Source organism: Rattus norvegicus, chromosome 7 (genome assembly GCF_021556685.1).
Source record: "Rattus norvegicus strain SHRSP/BbbUtx chromosome 7, alternate assembly SHRSP_T2T, whole genome shotgun sequence".
Lineage (NCBI taxonomy): Eukaryota > Metazoa > Chordata > Mammalia > Rodentia > Muridae > Rattus > Rattus norvegicus.
The window spans coordinates 141,440,665-141,460,597 of NC_141540.1; the positions used below are offsets into that span (position 1 = coordinate 141,440,665).

Consider the following 19,933-nt stretch of genomic DNA (forward strand, 5'->3'; position numbering starts at 1 on the left):
ACAGAGCTTTCTAGAGGAGTTAAGCTGGAGGTATAAAGATCACGAGGTGACAGGCGCTGGTGGCCACAGGCTCAGCTCCCGTATTTAGAGGAGGACCTTCCACTAGAGTTGGTTCAGGATTGAGAGAGGAAAGAAAACACTTCCCAGAAGTTTAGCAGTCTTATCTCTGTGCACAGCTGACCTTTCCAAGTCATTATTTTATCATTAGCCTCGTGTGACCCTTGGGTGATTAGTTTATCCCTCTAAGCCTTGATTTCCTCATCTGTAAACTGGGTGTCGCTAATAACCAACAGGTTGGCCGTGTTGAGGATTAAGTTTGTGATGTATGCAAACCCCACAGCAGAGATCCTGTTATCTACTAAGCCCTCGGGTATTTCTGCTGTTATAATCGACAAATCCCCGTGCACTTTCCCAGAAATTACCCCCAGGCATGTGTTCCTTGGCCACAGCCACATCACCATACCTTGGGTGTTTGTCTTAAAAGTGACTCTGGGCTGTAGTAGTAACCACTACCACACCTGTCTGCACTGAAGAAAAAACAAATGCTGTTATTTAACCCCACAGTGCCCTGTCTGAGTGAAGCCTGGTATTGGGAGGCCCTTGCCATGGAGGGCAAACACATAGTCAGTATAGACGCAATGGCCAGCAGACTCAGTCTGGGCCGGGCAGACAGTTGGTTTCTTCCATAGCATTATCAAAAAATCAAATGAAAGAAAATCTCGTTTTGAGGTTGGGGAGATGCTCAGCAGTTAGGAGCACTCACTGCCCTTGCAGAGGTTCTGGGTTCAAATCCCAACACAGACACGACAGCTAACAACTGTAACTCCTGTGGGTCCAGCACCCTCTTCTTCTGGATGGACTCTCCTGAAGGAGGGCATGGTGAGTTGGGCAGATTGGGCAGCAAGAGCGGAAGCGTCGGGAAACCGTCGCGTCCTTGGGTGGAAGGAGACTCTGTGGAAGTGGCAAATGGAGGAGAAGGCCAGAACGTCACACTGGGAAAGGCTGGCACCAGGCACCCAGTTCAGGAGGGCTTGTCAGGACAGGCGGGGCGCATTTCAAACTGGCCAAGGGAGCAGGAGGTCAGAGAGAAGCAGAGACAACCTGCAGGTGGGGCTGAAGCCCAGGGCTGCCTCTATGCCACTTGCCCTTGAGGCGTGAGGAATGGCACAGGATTTTCCAGGAAGAAGATGGGCGCTGCTCCACCCTCAAGAGGGGCCTGGAGATCTGACCCAGGGAGCTGCCATGTTGAAGGCAGGGGTGGGATCAGTAAAATTTGCTTAGGTCTTAACGTGGTACACAGACACACAGTGGGATATATGACACAGCCCCTTTCCCAGAAGGATGTAAAACTTGTTAGAGAACGAGAAATGGGAAGTCCTGGGGAGACAACCCAGCAGTTAGCACCACTGGCTACTCTGAGGACCCTGGGTCAATTCCCGGCACCCATATGACATGTCACAACCGCTGTGACTCCAGCTCTAGGAGATCTGATTCAGCCGCGTTCCAGCCTCACAGGCGCTAGAAAACCCAGGGAATACACGGGCACACACGCAGGCAGAACATTTATACACATAAAATAAAGTAAGAAAGGAAAATTAAATGGTCCAGGGAGCTGTGAGCAGCAAATGTTCTCTGGTACTTTGAGCCTTTTCAAATTGATGGAAAGTCAACAGACAACACAGAAAGTTGAAAAAGGCAGGATTCCCTACAGGTTTCACAAAGGCTTCAAGGGAAGCCCCTTTCCTAAGGGCTGAGCTATGCTGGGGGCCAGCTCTAGGGGCTTAGCCTGAATCTAGAGACCGTGCAGACTGAGCTCTAGGGGATTGATCAGGTCTCTTGAGCCACCCTACAGCCTGTACTTCATCCACCTTTCTGTCCACTTCCCATAAACGTGTGCACGATTAGAGAGACACAGGCTCAGTAACACTGCCATAAGTAGCCAGAGGCAGGCCAGGACTCACCTCCTCCAGGAAGGCCTCCCGGAGTCACCCGTCACTCCAGCACCCTCATCCAGACGCTGCCTGCGGTCCCTTGTAGAGGCGAGCGCCTTCGTCCTTTCGTCTCTCCCCCGGAGAGAGAGAGACCTTGGGTTAAACTGAAGTGCTCTTGAGCATCTGCTCTCTGGATCCAATCCGGCTGTCTGAAGTGTTCTCCCTGGAACCTGCAGTTCCTCAAGGTTCTAACCACATCCTGAAATGAAACGAGACACCTGTGATTAGACTTGGCAGGAAGGGACTTGCTCTCCACAGTGTTGGCTCAGCATGCCGGCAACTGGAAGACACCCCTCAAGAAAGTTTCATAGATGCTGCAGGGCTTTGAGGCTAAAGATTCCTGCTCCGTGTGGGATGCAATGACTAGAATGGTGGTTTGCAAGAGCCAGGAGGGAAAGCCCCATCAGCCTAGGAAAAGGAATAACCTCTCTGTTCAGGGCTCGGTGGGATCCACCTCCCAAGTCCTGCGCGCATGCGCACGCGCATGGCCCTACTGTTCCGGCCTGCACAGCCTGGCCTTCCGGGCCACCAGCGGGTGTGTCCAACTGCTGAGCGAGCGTCCATCCCCAGCTCTTTTTCCTCCCTTGGGCCTGTCACTCACCAGCCTGTCAGCACCAAGATGCCCCAACCCTAGTTGAAGAAGCCTCCCCAGACAGAACAAAGGAACAGGGTGGATCCACCCTTTCTAGCTGCTCCAGCGAGCAGAGCCCAGGATCTACCCAAATTCTGATTCCAACCCGGCACCGTAAAATAGCCCCAGAGTGTGGAAACCATCATGAGAAGTCTTTAAATGGCCAGAACGCGGGGGTAGGAAGGCTGGAGAGATGGCGCGGCAGCTAGGAGCACGGACTGCTCTTGCCGGAAGACAGGCTGTGTTCTCAGCACCCACATGGTGGCTCACAACTGCTCAGAACTCAGTTCCAAGGGATCCAACACCCTCTTCTGGTCTTCAAGGGCAGCAGACATACACGCAGTGCATAGACATACACGCAGGCAAAACAGTCACACACATAAAAGTTAGGCCTAAAATAGGCCAGAATATGACAAAGACAGTTGCGGTGGTGCATATCTTTAATCCCAATATTCATGAGACAAAGCCAGGTGGATCTCTAAGACCAGGACCATCCTGGTATACGAAGTGAGTTCCAGGCCTGGGCTGTATAGTGAGGCCCTGCCTAAAAAGAAGGGAAGCCAGTCATGCCGGGGACATAGCTCAGTGGTAGGCGTGGATCACCTTTAGTTCTATAAAAAGAAACAACAAACCAAAACTACCCTGCATTGTTTTGTTTTGTTTTAGTTTTTTTTTTTAATTAAATTTTCCTCTCAGCTATTTCTTATGGGAAAGTCTCAGGGAAGCTCTTAGCTTTAATAACCTCAGAGGTATAAATGCTAGAGATTTAACAAGTGTCTTTGGGAAACTTAATTTTTGCTTCTTAGGTTATAGATTTCGAATAACAAGATTTCAATATTACTTCATCCTACAGAAGACGACAAGCACCTTTTAAAGTGGATAACTTTAAAAGCCCCACGGTAGTTTCACGCTTATAACGACATCAGAAATTGAAGGCACACGAAGTACTTAAGCTCCACATCAGTGAAAGGCCTTGTGGGAAGTCGTCTCTAAGGTCACATCATCCTCGGCGGGGGAGGAATATGAAAAACTGATGATACGAAATTCTCGAGAACCAAAATAAAGTTGACGGATTCCCTTTATCTGCCTCTCTTTGGCGTTCTTTTCTCGGTTCTGGGGAGCTAACTCAAGGCTTTGTCGTACATGCTAGGCAAGGGCTTTTCACCAGGAAGCCACACCTCACAGTCTGGCCTCCTGTCTCTGCTTGTTCCTCACACTCACCACAGCCTGCCTGTGTCAACGCGTCTCTCTCTTCGCTGCCAGGGACCTGGACTCCTGGCCTCCAAAGGCCAGGCCATATCACCGGTTCTATCATTGGCTTGGTCTGAAGCACTGGTTTTATGAAGCCGGTGACTGAGCCTCTTATCAGTGGAACAGGCTAGGGGGGTTGAACATTCAACGCTGGTTTTGTAACGAGGCTGGGTGCACTTCCTGCAAGGATTTGGGTTAGGTGGCATTCGGCTGTTACTCTGAGCTTGCTGCCCAGCTGCTATCTGGGTATGCAGTAGCCTGTTTTATGGGTGTGGCTTTGGTTGGATGACCTCACTGGTGACACACAGCTAGAAGCTCCCAGAAGCAGCTCCTGTCTTCAGCTCTCAGATCATTGTTACGTCCCTGAGACTCTTACCTCCCCCATGGAGGTATATAAAGGGACTGGGTTCTTCTGAGCCCCCACTCCCACTCCAAACCCCCTCCCTGCCATCCATCCCTTTCTCTCCAATCCCACTCAGGGATCAAATGCTTAAAGATGGTGAAACTGGGAAGAAACAAGTGAGGTCCCAGCTCGAGTGAAAGGCAGGGTCAGCCACCCCGCTGAACACACCCTTGCTGGCCAGGTGGCCTCTTTGTAAGTTTCTTCCTGTTTATCAAGCGAACTGCACACCCCAGGGAGAGACGTGGCCTCCGGGAAGGGAGCTGCCACCAAGGCATCCATAAAGGATATTTGCTCAAGATAATTGGCTCAATTACAGATCTCTTCAATAGCTATGGGTGGAGGCCCTTGGACCAAGAACATAGGTGTACCAAGGTAGACATCCTGGTGGAGAAGGAACAGGCTGGTTACAAGATCCTGGAGGGGAAGGGTACTTCGAGATTGTCTCTCTAAATGTCTGCACCCTCTTCCTCCTCTTCAAACTTTCTTCCTCTTCCTCCTCCTTCTTCAATGACACTCTCTCATCATCGGGTCCAGCAGCCTGACCTCTCCTGTAGTCATAGTACCAAAAGACCACCGGATCGTCTCCAAAGCTCCCCACCCATGGGATTCCTATGTGACCGACCACAGGATGGTGGGAGGCTCCCACTCCCTGACCGATGACTTACACTTTCGTGGACCAGCTCACAGTAATGGGGCTTATTCTCCAGAAGAATGAGATAAAAGTAGCTAGCCTGTCAAAATGCCCTCACCGGCAGCACACCCAGGATCCCAGGGTTGTTTTAAGTTTACTGTAAAAAGTTGAACTGCAGTTATCCAAACGTTTTCTACTGAAAACCCAACAGGATTTCCTTGCTGCTGTGTAACTGGATCCGTGTTTGGCATGCAAAGGTGTTTCTTACTTCTTTGTTGTCTAACCCGAAGCAAAAGTCACTACAGATCAAGATGACAGCAGCTAGGTTGGAGGTCTCTCTGCAGGGACCCTGCTCTGTCAGGTACCTGTACTTCTGTTTATGCCCAGGAGTCCAGGGAGGGCCTCTGTAACCTCCCAGGGGTTAAAGGAAGATACAAAGGGAAGCTGAAGGGAGCTCTGTCATCCATTGGCAGGTGGGGAACAGGGAAGAGGCAAGCCAGGGCTCACAGGATAGATAGTCCTAATAGCTAGGGCTATCTCCAGAGGATGGGGAGCTGAGCTTGGACACCCAGGATAGCTTGGAACTTCCCCCTCCATAGCCCTCAGGCCTACACACTGCCAGCCAAGCCTACTGACCTAGGCACTTTTCCATAGCCTCCAGCAGCCCTGGAATCCACCAAGCACCCCTAATTCCTGGTCCACTCCAACATCTGTTATGTTCAATTCCTTCTTAGTATCAAGGTTATTAAACCCAGTCTCACGCCCTGCTGATTATGCCTTGCCTCCTGGGTTAGTGGTGCCGTGTGTGTGTGTGTGTGTGTGTATGTGTCTGTGTATCTATGTATCTGTGTGTGTGTGTGTGTGGTGTCTATGTATCTGTGTGTGTGTGTGTATCTGTGTGTGGTGTCTGGTGTCTATGTGTCTATGTATCTGTGTGTGTGTGTGTGTGTCTGTGTGTGTCTATGTATGTGTATATGTGATGTATGTCTATGTATGTGTATGTGTGGTGTATGTGTGTCTATGTATCTATATGTGTGTTTATGTATGTGTTATCTGTCTTTGTGTGTGTCTGTGTGTCTATGTATCTCTGTGCGTGTCTATGTGTGTATGTATCTGTGTGTGGTGTCTGTGTGTGTGTGTGTATCTGTGTATGCGCATGTGTGTATCTCTGTCTGTGTGTCTATGTGTATGCATATCTGTGTGTGGTGTCTGTGTGTCTATGTATCTGTGTCTGTGTGTCCCTGTGTTCCACGTGCCTTTCTTCTCCACCCAAAACTGTCATCGGGGGGCTGGAGAGATGGCTCAGTGGTTAGGAGCACTGACTGCTCTTCCAGAGGTCCTGAGTTCAAATCCCAGCAACCACATGGTGGCTCACAACCATCTGTCATGGGATCCAATGCCCTCTTCTGGTGTGTCTGAAGACAGCATTAAAAAATAAAACAAAGTCCTCATAGCAGGACATGGTAGCCCACACCTGTATCCTCAACTCTTGGAACATATAGATGGAGGATTTGGAGTTCAAGGTCAGGGGCTGGAGAGGTAGCTCAGTGCTTTAGAGCACCTGCTGCTCTTGCAGATTCCGTCCCATGAATCCAACGCCCTCTCCTGACCTCCGTGGGCACCAGGCATACGTGAACACAGGCAAGAAGAGCATTCACATACATAAGAGAAAATAAATGGATCTAAAAAAATTAGACAGTTCAAGGCCACCTTCAGTTACATGGAGAATTTAAGCAACCCTAAGCTTAAGAAAATCCTGTCTCTAAAAACCAAAAAACGATGGGTTTCTGCACTAAGGTGTGTCGCTGTCCCCAGGGGTGGGTGTGCAGCTTTCTTCCAAAAGCTGGTCACTCCCTATGCTTTCTCCTGTGGGATTTTCCCACTAGGTTCATGGAGAACAAGCCCAGACACAGAGATCCTGTTTTCCCTTCTTTCTCCACCCTAAGTCCTGTTTCCCAAGCTTCTGCACCCAGAATACTTGCTCTGACTGTTTGGCCAGCCTCCCACCCCAAGGTATATATTTCTCTGCGCAGAGGTGTGTGGGCAGTGTGTGTGGGTAGTATGTATGCATGGGTAGTGTGTGTGGGTAGTATGTATGCGTGGGTTGTGTGTGTGTGTGTGTGTGAGGTAGTATGTATGTGTGTGGGGTAGTGTATGTGTATGTGTGTAGTATGTATATGTAGGAGGTAATATGTATGTGTGGGTAGTATGTGTGTATGTGGTATGTATGTGTGTGTAAGTAGTATATGTGTGTGTGTAGTATGTGTGTGGGGGTATGTACTGTGGGTAGAATGTGTGGGGGGGAGGTAGTATGTGTGTGTGGGTAGTGTGTGTGTGCTTAATCTGTGTGTGTATAGTATGTATGTGTGAGTAGTATGTGTGTATGGGATAGATGTGTGTGTATAGTGTGTTTGTGTGTAGTATGGATGTATAGATAGTATATATGTGTGCATCTGTAGTATGTATGTGTGTGTGGGTAGTATGTATGTGTGTGGGGTGCAGTGTATGATGGTGTGCACATATGTGTGGTGTGTGTGTGGTGTGCACATGTGTATGTGGTGTATGTAGTATACATGTATGTGTGGTGCGTGCATGTGTGTACATGTGTGTGTGAGTATGGGTAGTGTGTACATGCATTTGTGGTGTGTCTGTGTGTGTATGTGTGTAGTGTACATGTGTGTATGTGTGGTCTGTGAATATGTGTTTGCACATGTGTGTGTGTGAGTGTGGGGTGTTCATGTGTAGAGTGTTTGTGTGCACGTGTGGTGTGTGTGTACTCATCTCCTATCTGTCCTTTGTTTGTCCTCAGATGCAGAGCTTAGTAGGCTGAGGATGGAGTTGTAAGGACTCAGGACCAGCCTGGGCTGGGTACCGGAGAATAACCTGATGCCACAGAGCTCTCAGGTGGCAGCGGAATCCTTCTCAAAGCCCATTTCTCCCTGGGTTGAACCCGTTCTTGTTTACCGCTCAGGCCTTTTCCCAGCACAATTACAGCATTGAGATACACAAGAGACAGGCACTGCCCTGCACACAACCTCTTGCTGATTCAAATCCTCACACATCCCGTCCACTGGGAACGGACACTTTGGGCCTTTCCAGAAGAAAGGCCGAGGCTATCTGATGAGTCAAGTTCACCCAAGCTCTGGCGCAGCCATTACTGGTTCCTCTGGTACGGAACACGGGGTGCTTAGCCTCATTTCCACAGCTGGAGGTGTTGGAATATGTCCATCAGACCCCGGGGGATGTCTAGGGCAATACTATCTTCCATTTGGTTTTTCAAGAAAAGCATTGGCTACACAGACTCAGACTATGATGGCTGCACCACATGTCACCCAGGGTCACCTTAGACGCCTGGGCTGAAGCAATCCTGCCTCACGCTCTGGAGCAGTCGGGCTGTATCGACGACACACTCCTTCAGTCCCAGCACTTGGGGGAAGGAAGCAGGAGGATCTCTGTGAGCAGGAACTCAGCCTAGTCTGCAGAGTAAGTTCGAGGCTAGCCTGGTCTACAGAGTGAGTTCTAGGCCAGCCAGGGCTATGTAGAGAGACACTGTTTCAAAACACAGAAATGGAATGAAACAAACAAATAAACAAAAGCCTCACCCAAGTTATATTTTCTGTTTTGTTTGGTCTTGGCTTTGGCTTTGAGACAGAGTCTCATATAGCCCAGGCTGGCCTCAAACTCGCCAGATAGCCAAGAATGACCTTGAACTTTGGGTCCTCCTGCTTCATTTCCCAATTGCTGGCGGGACAGGCACGTGCCACCACCGTGCCCAGTTTATCCAGTGCTGGAGACTGGACCCAGAGCCTTATGCACACTAGGCAAACACTGCCAACTGAGTTACACACCCAACTCTGGGAACTGGAGCTCAGGGAGGCTCTACCATGTGCCCACAGCTAGGCAAGACCGGAGGCTGAACTCTCACGCAGGCTCGACGGTCCAAAGCCACGACACGTCTTACGTTCAGTTGGTCCCTAAAGCTCCTTGCACCTCCTCATTTGCTCCCCGCCCAGGAGTGGTTACGTGATGTGGCCAGAGGTTCTGCAGTTACATTAGTAGCAGGGCTGAGTCAGCCACCTGCAGCCTTCATTATACAACACAGCCTTCCCTAGGAACAGCTCTCCGCTGAGGACTGGGCCCCTCCCAAGTCCGACTTCTGCTCTCTGCAGTGCAAACAGGACTCAGCCTATGGTTAAATCTCGTGTCCGGGTTTCTCCCACTTGAACCTGGATGAAGACAGTTCTGATCCCAGAGGGCATCTGGCACCCACGGGGCCTCCCTTTCGATGGGCTCTCCTGTGTGCTGCAGGCAGTGTCAGCTGTGGGCAGTAATTAATTACTCAGCAGCTAGTCTCCTTCACGGTTTCACTGTGGGTCCCAGTATCCCCCACTCTGGGTTCCTTAAAGCACATGGCATGGGTGAGGACACGGACCTGGGATATGCCTGTGGTGATGCAGGCTGCCCTTGGACAGTTTGAAGGGCATTTCAAAACCTTGATCTAGTCATCGTATGAATTTGCCTATCTCATCCTTCTTAGCTTTTCTCTGACGAAGCAGCCGTCCTGTTAGGAGGAGGGCAGGGCCTATGTAATACACACACACACCTGTGGTGAAGCGAACGTAGTCCTGGAGGCTCTTTGGCGTGTCTGTTTTAACCTCAGCCATTGCAGGGATGAGCTCAGAGTGCAGCCCTTCAGCTCTCCCTGGGACCACTGTGGAAATTACTGCTCAAAACGGGGTTCCTTTGAGCTTTGAGGCAAGCTAACAGCAGCGACCACACAAGCAGGCGAGCCCTCTCTGCAGTGGTCTGGAGTCTCTGGCCCTTGGGCGAGTAGCAGGAGGATTCTCCTTTCTGTCATCACGAGGGGGTAGAATCAGGAAGTTGGTGACAGTCACAGTCACACACTCTACACAATACCACAGAACTCCGTTTCCCACTCCTCCAAAGCGCCAAGCATCTAAGGGGAGATCAATCAGGCAAGGGCTCTGAGCCCCCCCTCCCCCAACGAGGCTTCTCCTAATTTGTCCCTTCTGCTCTGGGGTGATATGGCAGGAAGGAGTCCCAATGCTTGAGTACACGAGGTGATCCAATCTGGGGAGGCACACAGTAGGCGCCAGGGCGAGCGCGAGGGGAAGAGGGAGTCCGGAGTTTTCCGTACGTCCCTCAACTTCTCAACCGCAAGGGTGAAGGGGTCCCACCGAGGGAGGCGCTAGATGTCACCGCGCGGGGGCAGAGCGAAGGCGTGGGGGATGAGTCTGGCTCGGCCCCTTCATCGCACTGCTGGGGACGGGGTGAGGGGGACCACCGGAAGGGAGACCCCAAGGAGCACTGGGTTGCCAGGTCCAAGGGCTCCACGGGGTCGCGCCCCGCTGCTGCTTACCTACCGCGCCGAGGCAGAGCCGCCGCCGCCGCCACCGCTGCCGCCGCCGAGCTGCTCGTGGGTTTCCCGACGGGGCGGCCGGGAGGGCGGGTCCGGGGCGGGTCCTGTGGAGGACGACGCCCCGCCCCGCTCCGGCAGGTGCTGCGAGTCCGCTGTCCTCCCGGCTGCGCGGCCACTCTCATTGGGCGTAGGGTCCCAGGTCAGACCGCAACACCCTACAGCTCCACCCCAGGCCACCGGCACCCCAGGCTACCGCCATCCCATCCCAGGTCATCGCCACCCCAGGCTACCGCCATCCCATCCCAGGTCATCGCCACCCCAGGCCACCGGCACCGCAGGGAGAGAGCAGCGAGTCACCATGTGCAGCGCGCTGGCTCGAGGGGCTGTGGAGCCCAGAGCCCGAGGCCAGCAGCGCCGGACGTGCTGGCGGCGAGCCCCGAGGCTCCGTTCCAGGCGTCTGAGGTTGTGGACAGATAACTTCCCCTCCCACCCACCTGCCTTAGCAAGTGCCGGGTCTCACTCAGCCAAAACCCCAACCTCAGTACCGAATTCCTGTTACCCGAGGGTAGTAGGGTCGGTGGTAGGCAGCTGACAAGCGCTGCAAAACGCATCTCACGAATGCGGTCAGGCAACACCTTTGAGGTGGTTAGAAATGCAGATTCTGAGACAGGCAGCTTGGCAGACTACTAAAACCCAAGCTAAGGAAGGATGAGGCAGGGAGATCCTGAGTTCCAGGCCAACCTGAGCTACATAGGAGATCATGTCTCAATAAATAAACAAACAAATAAAATTACTCAAACCCTTTTCTGATTCTGAATCGTCCTGCCACACAGGACAGCGGCTGGTCCTGGGTTCTGAGCCTACCATCCTGATGCAATTTTCTGGGTCCTTGTCCTAGTCCAAGAGTTGAATGAATAACTCCGAATACCTGGTGATTTGGAAACGTTCTTTCTGCGTGTTTTTTAAAGAAGGGTTTATTTATTCATTTATATGTACGTGGCCCTCTAAGCACATAGCCAGAAGGTATAAAATCCCTCAGAGCTGATGTTAGAGGCAGACGTCCAGTTTTATAGGTGATGGGATCCGAACCCCAGTCTATAAAGCAATGAGCAGCAAGTGCTCTCCACCGATAAAACCATCTCTCCAGCCCTCATGTGAAGTTTTTTGAGAACGAGTCTCAAGTTCAAGTGGACAAAGCTAGTCTTGAACTCCCTACATAGTATAGTTGAGTTTTGACTTTTTTTTTTCTATTTTATTAGACTCTTACACTTCTACCTACCAACTTTTATTCCAAAAACCCAATGGTAGGTTGGAGAGAAATAAGGTTAGAGGAGAAGGGGGTTTAGGCTACTCCCTGATAATTGGGGATGTCGGGTTCCTTGGGGCAAGTTATATATCACATAACATACTGTTTTTTTGTTTTGTTTTGTTTTTAAAGAAACCAAAATTCTCCCTACAGTTGAGGATGACCTTGCGCTCCTGAACCTCTGGCCTCCACCTCTGCAGTTAAGATTACAGAAGTGATGTACCAACTTTTCAGCTGCTTTTTCCCCCCTGGTAGACACTGGTGCCTATGTCCCCAGCATTTGGGAAGCTAACGCAGGAGGACCTGGAGTTGCAGACAACACAGTGAATGCAGCTTGAGCTGAATACTGATACTCTGCCTCAAAAAAACAGGGGAAAAACGAAACGCTGGTGACCTTTCTGTTTCGGTTGATTTTAAAATGGTTTTGCAGTTTTGAGTCTCTAAGACTCAGCGGACAGGATCCTGCACAGCACCCTCTGAGCTCTCAGGGGGGACCAGAGGCATTCTGGGAAGGCTAGCCCATCACAGAGGGGAACTCACCTAGCTCACTCACTTAGGTGAAGGGCGGGTGACACTTTACCAGGAGTAGAAAGGGAGGCGTTGCACATTCTTGGCATAATAACAAAACCCCTCTAGTGGCTCAGGAGCTCCCCCAACCCCTTCACCCTGGAGACAAGGACTGAGGGTTCAAACCTCTACAGAGCTTGTCCCAGTCATCCTTGTGGCCCCTCTGCAGACTTTTGGGGTTCACTTGTCTTCCACAGCTCACCCCCTTGGGATCACCGACACCTCCTGCTGCTGTGGATAATGTGATGCTGTCTTCACTTCTCTTTCCTCGGTGTGAGACGCAGTGGCTACGTTTGACCTTTGCCCCCAGCTTCCTCTCACTTAGCTCTCTGACCTTCAGCAACTGTGATCTTAGTCAGGTCCCAACTTGACCTGGGGGACCTCGGACTGCCCCAGGGTAGGCTCACAACCTCTGACCCTGCCTTGGAGCTTGAAAGAGACCAGCCAGTGTGTGTGCACCTCAAACCCTGAAGCTATTTTTAATGAGCTTAATTTGGGAATAAGAAATCGGCTAGTATTTATTAATTGTGGGAAACAAAGGGTTCATTCTGACACTTCATACATGTAATATAATATACTTTTCAATGTTTTCTTTTTATGATTTGTGTGTGTGTGTGTGTGTGTGTGTGTGTGTGTGTGTGTGTGTTGTGTATGTAGGTCAGAGGTCAACTTTCAGGAGTCGGCTCTCTTCTTCCACCAGGTGAGTCCTGGGACTCAAACTCAGGTCTTAGGTTTGAACTCACTGAGCTGTTTCCAACCCTAATTATATCTGTCTGTCTGTCTGAGACAGAGTCTCTCTACAGTAACCCTAGCTGTTTAGGAATTCATTACGTAGACCAGGCTGGATTCAAACTCAAGAGACCCACCTGCCTCTACCTCTCTAGTGTGGGGATTAAAGGTGTGAGCCACCCCCCTTCCTCCATTTTTGCTTTTTGAGAAAGGGTCTCCTGTAGCTAGCCAAGCTGGTCTCAAGCTTGGGATGGTCCTCATTCAATCTCAAGTGCTGGGATTAGACAAAAGAACCACCACCATGCCTGACTATGATTTTAAGTTGTGACTTAAGTACTCATAATGACTAGCTGCCTAATTTGGAGGTGCAGGCTGTAGACTTAACCCTAACATACCATGTTCTCTCCTAGCAGGGGTTGGTTAGGGCTCCCTGCCTCACTGCATGGGAAGGTTCTGAGGCACCACAGAGCAGGAGGGGCCAACCTGACCTCCGCTGGGCTCTCCGTAACTGAACATGGTGGCGCATACCTCCAATCCGAGCAGCTGAGAGGAGACAAGAGGATCAGGGTTCAAGGACACTGTTGACTAAATAACAAGTTTGAGACCACCGCGGGCTGCAGTGAGACCCTAACTCAAAAAGGGGGGCAAGGGCATCGATGTGTTTCAGTGGGTGAAAGCGCTTGTGCAACCCCACTCTGGTTCCTGAGTTTAGTCCCCAGAACTTACATGGTAAGAGAATCGACTCCCAAAAGTTGTCCTTGATCTCCACACAAGCACCCACATTCACGCTCACCCACGGTGCTAACAAAGGAAAGAAAAGAGTATGATTTCCGTTAAACGACAAGTTTATATACGAGCGAGGTAAGGGGAAAATCGGGCACTAGAACAAGGTGCCTCCCAGACCTGCAGTCCGGCTCCTGAAGTCATCCACGCATGCTCACAACCATCTCTCCGGTCCCTAGGCACTTCTGAGGAGCCAGCTCCGATTCTCCCAGCTGCAAGGACTTGAGCTAGAAGTCTTTCCTAGAAGTCTTGTAAATTTCATTGTCTTCCCGCATAGGCTGCTGTCTGATGTTCTATCATTTAGGTTCTGTTTTGGAGTGCTATGCACTTCCCGTCTCACGGCAGCATTTTTGCAAGGGGCTTCCCCACCATCACGCAGGAAGTTCAGTGAGGGGCAGATCTGTTGAAGCAGAGAGACAAGGCAGCTTTGTGAGCCGGTGACGTCAGTTCTGCCCCTTATCTCTCCCTTCCTCCTACTTTCAGGCCCCAGAGAGAGATAGCAACTTCTGAGTGGGGCAGACACAGGGGAGGGAAGGCCTGCCCTTCACAGAGAGGGGGGCTGGCCTCTCATCCGGAAATGCTTGTGGGGGTCCAGGAGAGGTGCCTCCATGGGGAAAAACACAAACCCAGTAAGCTCAGTTTGATTCCCGGATGCCACACTGGCATAAGCCAGAAATCCCAGAAGAAGCGTGATGATCAGAAGGTCAGGACCGTGGGGACTGGAGAGATGGCTCCGCAATAAAGGGCACCGACTGTTCTTCCAGAGGAAAGGAGTTCAAATCCCAGCAACCACATGGTAGCTCACAACTGTCTGTAACTCCAAGATTTGACGTGCCCACATAGATGTACATGCAGGCAAAACGCCAGTGCACGTAAAATAAAGGCTAAATAAATTAAAAAAAAAAAAGTCAGGAGGTTAAAGGTCTTCTTGACTACAAAGTAAGTTTGAGGCCAGCCTCGGTACAAAACTTGTCTCAAAGCACCAGAAACAAGCCAAATGAACCCAAAAATCCGAAGCCAATGGTGTGTACTATAATCCTAGCTTCCCAGAGTTGGAAGTAAGAGAGAAGGTCACGAGTCCTCCGCTATATTCCAGGCCAGAGTCCGGTACATGAGACCTTATCTCAAAACCAAACCAGAACCCAACTCGAAAAACAACAACCAAAAACCAAAACAAAAGTAAGTTTTTAAAAACCAGCAATGCCTTTCGTCCCTGATAAATAATAAACAACACTACCTTCCAATCCTATGATCTCATTGGTGGCTTTTTCCTTCCTTCCTTCCTTCCTTTAAGATTGTTTCCATTATTGTTGTTGGTGTTTTGAGATAGGAGTTTATTTTTATTTATTTTTAATTTTTTATTGGTTATTTTATGTATTTACATTTCAAATGTTATCCCCTTTCTCCCCCCTCCCATCCCCCTCTCCTCTCCCTCCTTCTATGAGGATGCTCCCACTCTCACCCACCCACTCCCACCTCAACGCCCTGGCATTCCCCTACACTGGGGAAACGAGCCTTCACAGGACCAAGGGCTTCTCCTCCTATTGATGCCAGACAAGGCTGTTCTCTGCTACACATGCGGCTGGAGCCAAGGGTCCCTCCATGTGTACTCTTCCGAAAATAGGGATTTATATCTGCAGCTCAGGCCGACCTGGAGCTGATGCAGGGTATCCGCCAGAGATGACTCCACAGACACAGTTTAAAACAGTACGGAGTTGGGGCTGGGGATTTAGCTCAGTGGTAGAGCGCTTACCTAGGAAGCTCCGGAAAACAAAAACAAAAACAAAAACAGTACGGGAGTCTGTTAGCCAGCCGCCAGGACCACCAGGTGTTCTGAACTCCTGAGTCTTTCTCAGCATGAGCTTTTAAGGATAAAACCCACATTCTGTTGAGGGAGATTGGGAGCTTAGCGTTCCAGTGCTACAGCGAGCAGAAACGTTAGTCAGGAGCAGAACTACAGAAGCCAAAAAGCAAGGTTAGAACATTTAGAGGCTTTCCCAGAGCTATGGACGTTGGTGGATTAGGCCTTTGTTTTAGTTTTGGCAGGTGGTGCTGTCTACGTGCTGAGGTTTACCCCCTGGATGATCCTCACCCACGGTGTCAATTGTGCTAAGGTCTGGGATCCTCCGGCCTCAAACAGTGGGATTACAGGTGGGCACGGGTGTACCTGGCCTCTTGTTGAAGTCTGCATGGCCTCTGTGTGAATGTAACGGTAATTCCCCCCCCCCCCCCGGAGCTGGGGACCGAACCCAGGGCCTTGCGCTTGCTAGGCAAGCGCTCTACCACTGAGCTAAATCCCCAACCCCATAACGGTAAATTTTTTTTTTTTCGGAGCTGGGGACCGAACCCAGGGCCTTGCGCTTCCTAGGTAAGCACTCTACCACTGAGCTAAATCCCCAGCCGTAAATTTTTTAAAAGAATCTGCCAACCCACCGTCACGGTAGGGCCACATGGCATCTGCAGGGTGTTTTCATCTCAATCAGCAAAGTGTCTGGACCGCTAAGCTCCCAAGCTCCGTTCCATGCTGCCTCCTCCAGCTACTCTCTGAGCCTGGCCAGCAGCCCTCTTGCAACTCTCTTGCTATGGCCTCTCCTCACATCCCCAGCATCTGCCTCCCGTGGTGATAGTCACAACTCCCAGTAACCCATTAAAATCAAAACTCAATAAGCTTGTAATTTATCAGTCAGATTTATATCAGTACATTCTCATTCCAACCTCACAATAAACTCACAACCAACTGATAATGATGTAAACTGACCACTTAGAAAAGACAAATTGCGGGGTTGGGGATTTAGCTCAGTGGTAGAGCGCTTGCCTAGCAAGCGCAAGGCCCTGGGTTCGGTCCCCAGCTCCAGAAAAAAAAAAAAGAAAAAAAAAAAAAAGAAAGAAAGAAAGAAAGAAAAAAAGAAAAGACAAATTGTCCTATAGAAATCATCCCTTGTGAAATATTCATAGCTATCTGCGGCCCTTTAAGGCCACCCAGATCCGGGTGGTCTTTCTCTGCCTCCCTCTTGGTTCTTCTCCTTTCTTCTCTCTCCTCCCTTCAAAACTCTGTGCCCGCCTTACTTATTCACTGCCCAATCACAGGCCTTGCCTTATCTTGTGCCAGCCCTCACCTACATAAAGACAACAATCTAAATGTGAAGTCTAGGTATACAGGTACAAAGACAGGCGAGCCTTTGCTCTTCCTTTTTTTTTTTTTTTTTTGGAGCTGGGGACCGAACCCAGGGCCTTGCGGTTGCTAGGCAAGCGCTCTACCACTGAGCTAAATCCTCAACCCCGAGCCTTGAGCCTTTGCTCTTTTCTCGATCCCCGCAGTCATTCAGGCTGGGGAGCCTGGTGGTTATGAAGGAATCACGCCTGGGGAGAGGTCAGGGCTACAGCGCAACAAACAAGATATTTGTCTTCAGTGGACGATTTAAAAATGTGTGTTTGTGTATGTGAGAGGCAAGGTTTTACGCACTGAAGGTTGACCTAGAATTCACCATTTAGACAAAGATGTCTTTGAACTTCCAATTCTCTTGCCGTTTGCTTCCAGGTGCTGAGATCACAGGCACACGCTGCCATGCCTGGCAGAGAAATTATATTTTAACTCAGTATGTTAAAAACATGAGCGGGCAGTGTGGGCGCACACTTTTAACCCCCCAGCACTTGGGAGGCAGAGGCAGGCAGATCTCTGTGAGTTTGAGGAGTTCCAAGACAGCCAGGGCTGTTACACAGAGAAACTCTGTGTTGGAAATAGATACAAAAGACAAAACCAACCAACCAAACAAACAAAAACCGACAGCAATTTGGGGGAGGGACCGAACCTCACACTGGGATAACATCGGCTTTCTCCAGAATGGGCGTGGGTGGAGAGATTTGTTGCGGTAAAAATTAAACAAACAAACAAAAAAAAATTTAAAAAATGGCAGAACCGGTTCCCGCACGTACCCTGGTGGTGGCGCTCTCACTACTTCCGGCTCCAGCGGGCCACTGGAATTAGCGCTAATTTATCCACTGCCGGAAAGCTGTTCTAATGCGGCACCCCGTCAGGCCGCCCACCCTCACTCACAGCTCTCTTGGCTGGTTTCCACCGCAGGCACACACATCTCAATTCTGTGGTGGGCCGGTGCATCCTGCCACCACACACTCTCTTGAACTCAATGAAGTCATCACATGAAAGAACACACCGCACAATATCCTCTGGTCCAATTGATAAGAAATACTTTGCCCATCTAGACAACACAAAATCCTGTACACACCCATCCCTTAAGAACAGTCCTAACAACCTGTGTCTATGCGCAGAGAAGAATCTTAACATCTGCCGCCATGTTGTCTCAGCTTCTTTCTCTCGCTCCTGCCTCCTCTGCCTCTCTAAAACTTTTCTCCCGCCCATCCTTCCTTCTCATCCAGTGGCAGGCCTCGTTCTATCCTGTACCTGCCTTTGCCTGTATAAGGACATCAACTTACGGAGCTGTGCAAAAGAAACTTGTTTAAACCCAAGGATTTGCTGAACCCCTTTTGGTGAGACCATGTGAATGTTCCCTCTTTTTTTTTTTTTTTTTTTTTTTTGGTTCTTTTTTTCGGAGCTGGGGACCGAACCCAGGGCCTTGCGCTTCCTAGGCAAATGAATGTTCCCTTTTAGTAGTAGGTGCTATAGTCTGGCCATTCGGTGTACACAGGCATTCAGAGCTGGGGCCCCCGCAGCATAAAGGGGTACCTTCGAGCACCTGGGATATCTTGGTCTCTTTAATCACCACATGGGAAAAAGGACAGTCAGGTATAAATTATTTAGTGTGTTCACCGTTGTTAAGTGAGTCTCAGACTGTAGCCCAGGCTGCCCAGGTAGCGTGGAACGCACTGTTGTCTGTTGGGGTAGCCTGGAACTCATGACTGCCTTCCTAACTCGGCCTTCAAGGATTACAAATTGGAGCCGTCACACCTGGCGTCCAGTTAGTTTCTCTGACCTCAGCAGAGATGAATGAAACCCTTTGTATCTTCCCCACTGGAAGAGGACAGACAACATGAGCTGTCAGTCATGTGTGTCCTGCCGAGAGACTGACACAATGAAGAATGAGGTCAGACTTCGAAGAGATACTGGCTTCCATTAAGAATTATCAAGACTTGAAACGCCCCTAGGGTTTATCTGTCAAAGGGGTTTACGGGACCGTTACAGGCTAGTGGAACACCTGAGGGGCGGTTTGAGCATGAACAGAGAAGGGATCCAGCTGCAGGGAGGAGCTGGGGTAGATAGGAGCTACCAGAACTCTGAAGGATTCTGTCCTGCTTTGACCTGGCCTGTCCCTACCCTGATGAACCCCCCAGGCGCTAAGGTAGAAGATTGCAGACCAGAGCAGGTGACTCCTTGGCATCTGCTTTGGTGATTAGTTACTACAGTTAACCTGGTGATCCCACTGTCCTTGTCATGATGGGCCTTAGAGATTTCCTTTGGGTTCTTGGAAAAGCTTTCACTTCTCAAAAGAACAGACACAGTAAGGCACGTTGAGGGTTTAGCTCAGGGGCAGAGTTTCTTCAGGCTATAATACAGGAGGCCCTGGTACAAAGCCCTGCATCACAGAAGTGAAAGGAAAGCCTTTCAGAAACTCCCTGAGGGCAAAGCCCACAGGGTGAGCAGGGAGGCGGGACACGGAGAGCAGGTCAGGACTGTGTCCTGCCAAGCTGCAAGCTGGAGCTTACCTTGTTCATAAGATCCACCCTCCTTGGCATCTGCTACGTGAGGTCACACAGTCAGCTGTGACAGTCAAAACCAAAGAGGAAAAATGGGGCATATTGGCCACAAAGGACCTGTCTCTGCTCTCAGGGCTGCAAGATCATGCTTTGCGGCTATTAAAATTAGGATTTTCTGAGGAAATACGGAGACAAAGTTTAGAGCAGAGACTGAAGGAATAACCATTCAGAGCCTGCCCCACCTGGGGATCCAGCCCACATACATACAGCCACCAAACACAGACACTATGGCTGATGCCAAGTGCATGCTGGCAGGAGCCTGATACAGCTGTCTCCTGAGAGGCTCTGCCAGAGCCTGACAAATACAGAGGCGAATGCTCGCAGCCAACCATTGGACTGAGAACAGGATTCCCTCCCATTGGAGGAGTTAGAGAAAGGATTGAAGGAGCAGAAGGGTTTGCAACCCCATAAGAACAACAATACGAACCAACCAGAGCTCCCAGGGACTAAACCACTACCTAAAGAGTACACATGGACAGACCCATGGCTCCAGCTGCATATGTAGCAGAGGATGGCCTTGTTGGGCACCAA

At 50.2% G+C, this 19,933-nt stretch overlaps 1 protein-coding gene across 8 annotated transcripts in view; it reads right to left on the reverse strand.

Moving 5' to 3' along the window:
- The window catches only part of Galnt6 (polypeptide N-acetylgalactosaminyltransferase 6), a 41,451-nt gene extending 27,470 nt beyond the window's left edge, over positions 1–13,981 (reverse strand). For 2 of the 8 annotated variants that reach the window (XR_015623682.1, XM_087555231.1), the window contains exons 1-3: positions 10,288–10,344; positions 9,511–9,758; positions 1,962–2,190 (exon numbers count right to left, since the gene is read on the reverse strand). The gene's annotated coding sequence lies outside the window, so the exon portion shown is untranslated. Of the gene's footprint in view, positions 1–1,961; positions 2,191–3,843; positions 3,958–9,510; positions 9,759–10,287; positions 10,345–13,615; positions 13,691–13,792 lie in introns of those variants that run through there. The other 6 variants (XR_015623681.1, XM_087555229.1, XR_015623680.1 and 3 more) reach the window with 4 other exon arrangements.
- Between the last annotated feature and the right edge of the window lie 5,952 nt (positions 13,982–19,933).